The following is a 9450-nucleotide window of genomic DNA, read 5'->3' as shown; positions in this document are numbered from 1 at the left end:
TTTATTTTCCTGCTCTGTCTCTACGGAGGTAGTTTTAATCATGTGCAATATAAACAGATGTAGGCTTCATTTACAGAGGCATTGTGTTAAGAGGAAAGAGATAGGGGCGCCTGGGTGGCTTAGTTGGTTAAGCAGCTGCCTTGGGCTCGGGTCATGATCCCCGGGTCCTGGCATCGAGCCCCGCATCCGGCTCCCTGCTCAGTGGAGAGCCTGCTTCTCCCTCTCCCTCTGCCTGCTGCTCTGCCTACTTGTGCCCTCTCTCTATCCCTCTGTCAAATAAATAAATAAAATCTTAAAAAAAAGAGGAAAGGGATATTCCTGCTCTACAATTTGATGATCAAACTGGACCTAGAACATTAATTTTAGCTTGTCCACCATCAGAATGGACTGCCGTGGTTGGAGGGTTTCCAACAAAGATATCAGAAGGCCTTCAAAAGGTAGTGTTGTGGGGCGCCTGGGTGGCTCAGGTCATGAGGGATCGAGCCCCATATCGGGCTCCCTGCTCCAAGGGAAGCCTGCTTCTCCCTCTCCCACTCCCCCTGCTTGTGTTCCCTTTCTCGCTGTGTCTCTCTCTGTCAAATAAATAAAATCTTAAAAAAAAAAAAAAAGTAGTATTGTGTAAGGGATCCATGAAGCCAGGAAGGGGTTAGTCTCTTAGGACTCTGGGATCCTCTGGCCCCATTTTTTTTTTTTTTTTTCTTTCTGTTGTTGTTTCTTCCCCTCTCCTGGTTAATAGCACTAAGAGAGCTTTGGGCTCTCCTCAAACTCAAGGTCTCGGCCAGGATGGGAGAAGTGGTCATTTCCAACTCAACAAGCCTTCTTCTGGACTCCTGGGTGGCAGACCATGCCAGGGCTAATCTCGCTGTTTTCAGGGACAGTAACAGCTATTTCTAGCAGTGGGGTTGTTTGTTTCCTGGATCCGCCTCTTCACTCCCTCAGAGGGTCCTTTGCCCCAAAGGACTTGCCTTTCCTTTCGCAGTCGGACGCCCTGGCACCCTGCACAACCGGACAACCCCGCAGAAGCCCGGGTCGGAGCCACTCCATCTAACTCTTCCACCCCGGACACATCTAGCAGGAGGCAAGTGCCCCGGGCGGCGACGCGACGGTGGAGCCTACACCGGGGGCTGCCGGCCGAGCCCCCTAGGTGCCTCGCCTTCGGGACAGAGCTGGCAAACGCCAAGCTGGGGCCGCCACAGCCGAGCCGGGAACGGCGGTTGCCCGGGCCGAGGCGGAAGCCGGAGCATTTGGGGGACGGGACCGCGGGAACCCGGAAACGCCTGGGCCGCACCAGGCTTGCGGCGGCTAAGGCGGCTGGAGCCGGCGGCTCAGCGCGTCCAGGGGTCGCGGGGGACCCAGCCGGCTGGACAGCCTGGGGTGCCGGGCGGAGCTGAGGCGCCGCCCGGGGTGCAGGCAGCCTGTCGAGCTGCGCGGAAGGTGAGCGGGGCGGGGGGGGGGCGGGCGTAGGGCAGCAGGCTGCTGCAGCAGCCGGCCGGAGCGCGAGAGGCTACTGGGGGGTCCGGCGCAGCTCCGGGAGGAGGAGGCGGAGGCGGAGGCGGAGGAAAAGGTGTGCGGGAGCCTGAGGGAAAGTCCGTCAGAGTGAAGGGGACGGAGTCCAGCTAAGCACGGGTGGGAGGGGATGAAGTGACACGTTGTACCTCCGAGGGACGACGTGCGGAATGTGCTGGGTGGAGGAGGAAAAGGGCCCGAGGAAAGGGGTGTGTCAAGCGAATGAAAACGGCACTGTGTGCCTCAGAGCCTGGGGCGTGCGGAGCCCGGTGGCCGGTGGGCCGGGCTGGCCGTCGTTCCTTCGGGGAGCGTCCCTTGAGCTCCCGCTCCGAGTGTAGCCCTGTGGTAGGCGCCGATCCACCAGACGAGGACCCTGCGCTCAAGAAGCCGCAGGGACTTCAAGAGATGGAAGGGCTGTCCTTGGTAAGGCTAGTACACGGGCAGGGGCAGTCCGAAGCTAGGTGAGATTCCTATCAGAACAGGTGTGTGTGCGCGCGCGCGTGTATGCTGGGGGAGGGTTCTGAGTGTTGAGGAAGGGAGGATTTTAATAGCATTTATTTAACCAACTAACCACCTTTCAGGAACGCTGGTTCAAATGAACTATGAAGAATGATATTGAACGTTGAAATGGGCCTTGCTTAGCCAACCACCTACGTTTCATTATTTTAGTAGAAAGACTGAATCTTTTATTATGTTTTATTACACGCAGTATTTGAAAATGGAATCAGAGTTTTGGGTTTTCAGTCAACATTCAACTTTGATAGTTAAAGATGAAATATGGTACAGTTTCTCACTTGGTGCTCTTAGGTTCATTGGTAAACTCCGGTTGTTTCCTTTAAGGGAATGAGTTTTAAGTTTATGTTAATGGTCCTAACATTTCCTACCTAACACTTCCTCCTAAGTAGAGTCTGCTTTTTCAGCGTCTCAGTTTACTTCTCCCCTTTTTCTTTCCCTCTACATCCGTGCTAAATGTGGTGTTTCTCTTCTCTTATTTGCAATATAGCAATGGCTTCCAAACTGGACTTGCTTCCCTCAATTTGTCCCCCTTCCAGTCACTCCCCTCCATACTGCTTCTTAGAGTTAGAGAGCTTATGCAGTCCCTGGTTACTCTTCCCTCAGAAACACTCAGTGACCCTCTATTGGATCCAAAATACATTTAAAATTATTTAGGGTGGTATTCAAAACCTTTCAAAATTGCAGCTCTCCATAGCTCCAATCAGATCAATATGTCCCTTTCATTTTTTAAAATTAACTTTATCTCACATAATCCTGGTTTTTTGTTTTTGTTTTTGTTTTTGTTTTTAGCTAAACTGCAGTAGTTATTTGGAAGTGTTATTTCTGAACGTGCTTTATGCCTACCTGCCTTGGTCTTTGCTTGCATCCTTTCTTCTACAAGGATTTTCCTTACCATCTTTGTAGAGATTCTACTTATTTTTTTTTTTTTTAAGATTTTATTTATTTATTTGACAGAGACAGAGATGGGGGAGAGAGAGAGAGATCAAGAGAGGGCACACAAGCAGGGAGAGCAGCAGGCAGAGGGAGAGGGAGAAGCAGGCTCCCCACTGAGCAAGGAGTCCTACATGGGGCTCCATCTCAGGACCCCCGGGATCATGGCCTGAGTCAAAGGCAGATGTTTAACCATCTGAGCCACCCAGGCGCCCCGATTCTACTTATTCTTTAATGCCTTAAATGGCACCTTCTTTTTAAAAATATTTCTTAAGATATAATTGACATATGACATCATATGAGTTTCACGTGTACAACATAATGTTTCGGTATTTGTATATATTGCAGAATGATCACCACAATAAGTCTAGTTAAAGTTCATCACCACGCATAGTTAATATACTTTTTTTCTTCTTTTTTTTTAAGATTTTATTTATTTATTTGACAGAGAGATAGCGAGAGCAGGAACACAAGCAGGGGGAGTAGGAGAGGGAGAAGTAGGCTCCCCGCAGAGCAGGGAGCCCGATGCGGGACTCGATCCCAGGACCCTGGGATCATGACCTGAGCCGAAGGCAGACGCTTAACGACTGAGCCACCCAGGTGCCCTACTTTTTTTCTTCTGATAAGAACTTTTAAGATCTACTCTCTTAGCAACTTCAAATATATAATATGGTATTATTAACTATAGTCACCATGCTATACAGTATCCCTAGGACTTATTTTATTTATAACTAGAAGTTGACACCTTACAAAGCTTTCTGAAGTCTACCATTAGTCCAAAATACTCTTTTTTCCTCTTGTGTGCTGAGCCCTATAATTTTATAATATTTGTTAATTTGCATTTTATTATGGTTATTTGAGGAATTTATACTACCTCAAAGATTTATTACTAGGATCAAACATGGACCAGAAAGGCAAATTCAAATATAAGATTATTAATAAAAATCTGAAATAAGGTTACACCACCACACAAGAATTAATCTTTGTCTCCAGAATCACTTGTATCACAACTCGTATCCAGTTGTCCAGCTTCAGCTTACAGGGCTTTAGCAAAAGGGCAGTTTTTGTTCTTAGTGATTCCAAGTCGGAAGGGTGGGAGAAAGTTGGGAATGTTAGTTTGGACAGTCATAGTGAGATATTGGAGGAAACTAGAGGAATTCAGGATCCAGTCCGGTTTATCGGTAGATAACAAAACCCCAAAGACAATAACAGGTCTAGAATCTGATATCCACAGTAGTGTGCTACTGAAACATAATTTTTTTTCTCTACAGTCATCTCCATTTCTACCAAAGATAAACAGAGTATGACTAACTTGTGTGTAAAATCAGTCTAGTTGGGGCGCCTGGGTGGCTCAGTTGGTTAAGCGACTGCCTTCGGCTCAGGTCATGATCCTGGAGTCCCTGGATGGAGTCCCACATCGGACTACCTGCTCAGCAGGGAGTCTGCTTCTCCCTCTGACCCTCTTCCCTCTCGTGCTCTCTATCTCTCATTCTCTCTCTCAAATAAATAAATAAAATCTTTAAAAAAATAAAAATCTTTTAAAAAAATAAAATAAATAAAATCAGTCTAGTTTCATTAAACTTGGTTTGATTACTTATGTAAGAATAGTGATTAACCATATAGGATCTTTTAAAGTCTGCCTTGCTGGAACTTTTGAGAAGGAATCTCCAGGTGGACTTTTAAAAGCTCCTCAAGGCTAGGAAACCAAGCCGAGGATTCACCATCAGACTTTGCCTGCAATACTTTTAATTTCTTTTTTTCAAGATTTTATTTATTTATTTGACAGAGAGAGAGACCCTGAGAGAGGGAACACAAGCAGGGGGAGTGGGAGTGGGAGAGGAAGAAGCAGGCTACTCGCCAAGCAGAGAGCCTGATAATGATAAGGGGCTCCATCCCAGGAGCCTGGGATCATGATCCCAGCTGAAGGCAGCCGCTTAACCAACTGAGCCACCCAGGAACCCCCTGCAATACCTTTAGATTTGGGTGAATTCCTCTCTTCTCTCTTCTAGAGGTCCCTAAGAGATCCTGGGTTTCTTGGGCCTGCCGGGAATTGACCTTCCTTACCTCCCTGATTAAGACTGAGAACGCTGAAAGATACCAGTTGGGCTTTTTTTGGAGGGGCTTTATTGGCTCTATAAAGTCAATCTTTGTTTCTTAAAGTTGTTGGTCATATCTGATATTATACCCATCCTTCTCAAATGTGACATTCCAGTCAAAACTTAGGCAGTATAGCCAGTATTTCCAGTTGTGTCTTGTTACAGGGAGAACAGATTCATATTGAACTTGTACAAATAACTACATTGCCATGAAACTAAAAATACTAAGGGTTTCTGAATTCTGGAGGAATTAGGTAAGGAGAAAAAGATAAATGTTTCAATTCTGTTTACGAAGGTACCCTTTACCAAATTGTAAGTTAAAGAAAGCTTAAGAGAAAAGGTTTCCTTTAATCTTTAATTAAAAACAAAATTTTAAAAAAGATTTTATGTATTTATTTGACACAGAGAGAGCAGGAGCAGGGGCAGGGAAGAGGAGGAAGCAGGCTCCCGGTTGAGCAGGAAGCCTGACTTGGGGCTCGATCCCAGGACCCCGAGATCACGACCTGAGCTGAAGGCAGATGCTTAACTGACTGAGCCACCCAGGCGCCCCTTCCTTAAATCGTTTAATTAGCAATAATCACGCCTCAGATAAACCTCATTGGCTACGATACTGCCACTGTGCAAAGCTTCCTTAAATCTTTTAAACAAAATGTTAAAGAACCAGCAGTGTTTGAAACAAAAACTCAGAAATTATAATCATCCTCATCAGTTTATTCAGTCCCGTTTAATTCTTGTTTTGCTTGATCTTGGATTGTAGTTTTATGAATCCTTCAGTTTTTTTTCTATGGAATTCTGAAAATTCTTAGTTCAATGGTATGATCTTAAAAAGTTGTCAGAAACCTGTTTTCTAGAGTACTTGTCAGAATTATTTCCATGAATCTTTTTGAAGACAAGCATTTTTGGATCATAGCAGCTTGGAAAAGCTTTCATGAAAACATCAGCATAAAAAAATAACTACTGTAAATGACAAAAGACTTAAAATGGCCATGGTTAAAGATCTGAGAGTTCATGGGCGTCTGGGTGGCTCAGATGGTTAAGCGTCTGCCTTTGGCTCAGGTCATGATCCCAGGCTCCTGGGATCAAGTCCCGCACCGGGCTCCCTGCTCAGTGGGGAAGCCTGCTTCTCCCTCTGCTTCTCTCTCTCTCTCTCATGAATAAATAAATTAAATCTTTAAAAAAAAAAAAAAAGATCTGAGAGTTCATTTCTAATGCAGTTGACAAGGATATTTGGTTATTTCTGTGACACATACTTTAAGATGATAACTGGAATTATGACTGATGACATTATACCAGCTATATCAGATTTTAAGAAATTTTATACAATTTCTGGAACACATATTAATAACATCCATCCATACAAATATAACCTAAGAAGGTTAAACATCACTTCTTATTTAGCAAGGCTTTCTATATAATCTGACATATCAAATAAACCTCATTAGTTTGACATCTCTTTTTTTAATAAGGAGAGAGAACAAATCTTTTGAGATGTTTCAGGGACCCTCTGGAACAAATCAAAGTTCCAGGTCCAAAAGACTTCATTTAGGATTTAATTTTGGGGAATTTTGCCAAACATATTAATAGGGTTTAAAACACATGATTAAATAGGATCATAGGTCCTGTGAAACAATCCCTTTAAGGTGACAAAAACATTGAAGGCAAATACTGAAAGTTACATAGTTTTATATATATATATATATATATATATATATGATATATAAATGTCAGCTTCCAGTTAGACTAACTTGACCATAGAGTTCCTATATATATATATATACACATATATATATAACTTTAGCTCTTTTAATAGAGAAGACTCTGTTTTTTTAAGTAATCAAAGACCTGATAAAGAAAATGGGAAGCACAGGAAGTTATTTTGATGAAACACAGGATCTTTGTTTTCTAAGCAGGTTACTTAAAAGGTAAAGGAAAACCTTTCACAATCTTATCAAGAGTAGATCCATAGTCCAAGAAAACTTTGTTTTTTTTTTTTTTTAAGATTTTATTTATTCATTCGAGACACAGAGAGAGACAGACCATGAGCAGGGGGAGAGGCAGAGGGAGAGGGAGAAGCAGGCTCCCTGCCGAGCCAGGAACCGGATCTGGGGCTCGATCCCAGGACTCTGGGATCATGACCTGAGCTGAAGGCAGATGCCCAATCATCTGAGCCACCCAGGCACCCTGAAAACTTTGTTCTTTAAGGAGAAACAAGACTCAATTCTAGGGTGCCTGGGTGACTCAGTCAGTTAAGCGTCTGCCTTCCAGGGAGGTCATGATCCTCGGGTCCTGGGACTGAGTCCAGTGTCAGGCTCCTTGCTCAGCGGGGAGTCTGCTTCTCCCTCTCCCTCTGCTTCTCTCTCTCTCTGTGTCAAATAAATAAATAAAATCTTTTTGAAAAAAAGACTCAATTCTAGTTTTACATCAATGTACTTTTGATATTAATGCTTGTTTTTATAACCCTTATAATTCATGCATTCAATTTTAGCTACTTGACCACTCAAAATAAATTTCTCTCTCTCTTCCCAGCTTTCTATGTCTATTTGTTTTGTCTTTTATTTTGCTCTTTCTCATTCTGGAACAACCAATTATTCTACTTTAGGACAAAATTACTCTTTTTTTTTTCCCCTTGACAAAAACATATCTCCATATCCCCTAGTTTTTCATACCAAAACACATTTACTTTCCTTGTATACAGAGTTCCCCCTCTTATTTCTAGTATTTTAATTACATATATTAATTAGAATTCTTAACTCTTAGAACCCTTATTTCTAGTGAAAACTAGGAAGTAAGTAATTTTGAAATGTTTTCATACACCGACATTCTGGTTACCTCAGGACGTGCACTCCAACCCCCCCCTTTTTTTTACCTATTCACTGAATATCCATCATTTAACTTGACTTCGCAAAACTCTAAAGACATAAGTTACCAAAAAAATTTGGGAAACTATTTCAAGCAGACATACTATAAAAAATAATTATTGTTGAAAAGTTCATTTATGAATTTTTATATTTTTAAATTTTTTTACATTTAAACTTTTACATTTATTTAATTCACTTGTTTGAATAAACGTATTCAAACAAATACGTTTCAGTTACTCATGAAAATTTCATGAGACATTAAGCAGCTTACTATTTTTTCTTGCTGACAGATTTTGTAACATAGAGATAACGTGTGCTTATTTGACTCGTAAACCCAGGTAGAAAAGCAGTATGTCTACATTATATTTAATGCTGACAATTTTGGGATATATCCATTTTGTTTGTTTGTTTTTATTATTGTTGTTGTTTCAGCTAAACCAACAATATTCTTATTTGCCAAAGATTACTGGAGTCATGTGAACTTAAAAACATTTGTGTTAGTTTCTGTATTCCTCTCAGAGAATTTTAAATTAATATAGTACTCCTTTTTCCATAATTTAAATTGAGCTCTTTTACAAACTACTTTTGGCAAGACCATCTAGAGGTAGAAAAATATCACACATCTAAAACATGTAGACAAACAGAAATGAGATCTTACAGCTTTTCTTTTAAATTCTTAGCCATATGTCAGGTACAATAATAGAAAACTCACTAGTTGTTGTTTTTTCTTTTTTAAGATTTTATTTATTTATTTGACAGAGAGAGACACAGCGAGAGAGGGAACACAAGCAGGGGGAGTGGGAGAGGGAGAAGCAGGCTTCCCGCAGAGCAGGGAGCCGGATGTGGGGCTCAGTCCCAGGACCCTGAGATCATGACCTGAGCCAAAGGCAGACGCTTAACGACTGAGCCACCCAGGCGCCCCGAAAACTCACTAGTTTATATAAAAGAACAGTTGGATCCAAATTGTGTTTCTGGCAGATGGAATAAGATAAAGTTACCTGTTCAGATGGCTGAAGTTTTTTACTAATATTTGTTGAAAAGACTTTTTTCCCCCTAAGTTTATTTATTTAAGTAATCTCCACCCAATGTGGGCCTTGAGCTCATGACCCTGAGATCAAGAGTCACACACTTCTCTGACTGAGCCAGCCAGGTGCCCTGAGAAGACTTTTTTTTTTTTTAATTTTTAAAGGTTTTTTTTTTTTTATTTTATTTATTTATTTGACAGAGAGAGAGAACAAGTAGGCAGAGAGGCAGGCAGAGGGAGAGGGGGAAGCAGGCTCTCCGCTGAGCAGGGAGCCCGATGTGGGGCTCGATCCCAGGACCCTGGGATCATGACCTGAGCCGAAGGCAGCCGCTTAACCGACTGAGCCACCCAGGCGCCCCTGAGAAGACTTTTTAAGATTGTTCATTTGCCCAGTATCCAAATAGCTCCCTTTCCCTTTTCAGCATCAGGGTAGTTGTCTCTAACTCTCTTAGAGCGCCTGATGGAGGATAGGGGGCTTAAAGTTCAAGTGACTGTAGGCATCTGAGGGCTAAAGTGGGAA

At 42.6% G+C, this 9450-nt stretch overlaps 1 protein-coding gene and 1 pseudogene across 1 annotated transcript in view; one reads left to right on the top strand and one right to left on the bottom strand.

The window, feature by feature from the left end:
• Positions 1-1291: 1291 nt before the first annotated feature.
• The window catches only part of SLC35A3 (solute carrier family 35 member A3), a 54735-nt gene continuing 46576 nt past the window's right edge, over positions 1292-9450 (top strand). Inside the window, exon 1 of the mRNA XM_028102125.2 lies at positions 1292-1434. The gene's annotated coding sequence lies outside the window, so the exon portion shown is untranslated. The remainder of the gene's footprint in view (positions 1435-9450) is intronic.
• LOC114208129 (U4 spliceosomal RNA) lies at positions 5610-5676 on the bottom strand (annotated as a pseudogene).

This window comes from Eumetopias jubatus, unplaced genomic scaffold, assembly GCF_037043125.1.
Source record: "Eumetopias jubatus isolate StellerSeaLion01/CBP00866 unplaced genomic scaffold, mEumJub1_p1.0 scaffold_4, whole genome shotgun sequence".
Taxonomy (NCBI): domain Eukaryota; kingdom Metazoa; phylum Chordata; class Mammalia; order Carnivora; family Otariidae; genus Eumetopias; species Eumetopias jubatus.
Note: the sequence above shows the minus strand (reverse complement) of the source record. Positions and strands in the feature narration are given on the sequence as shown.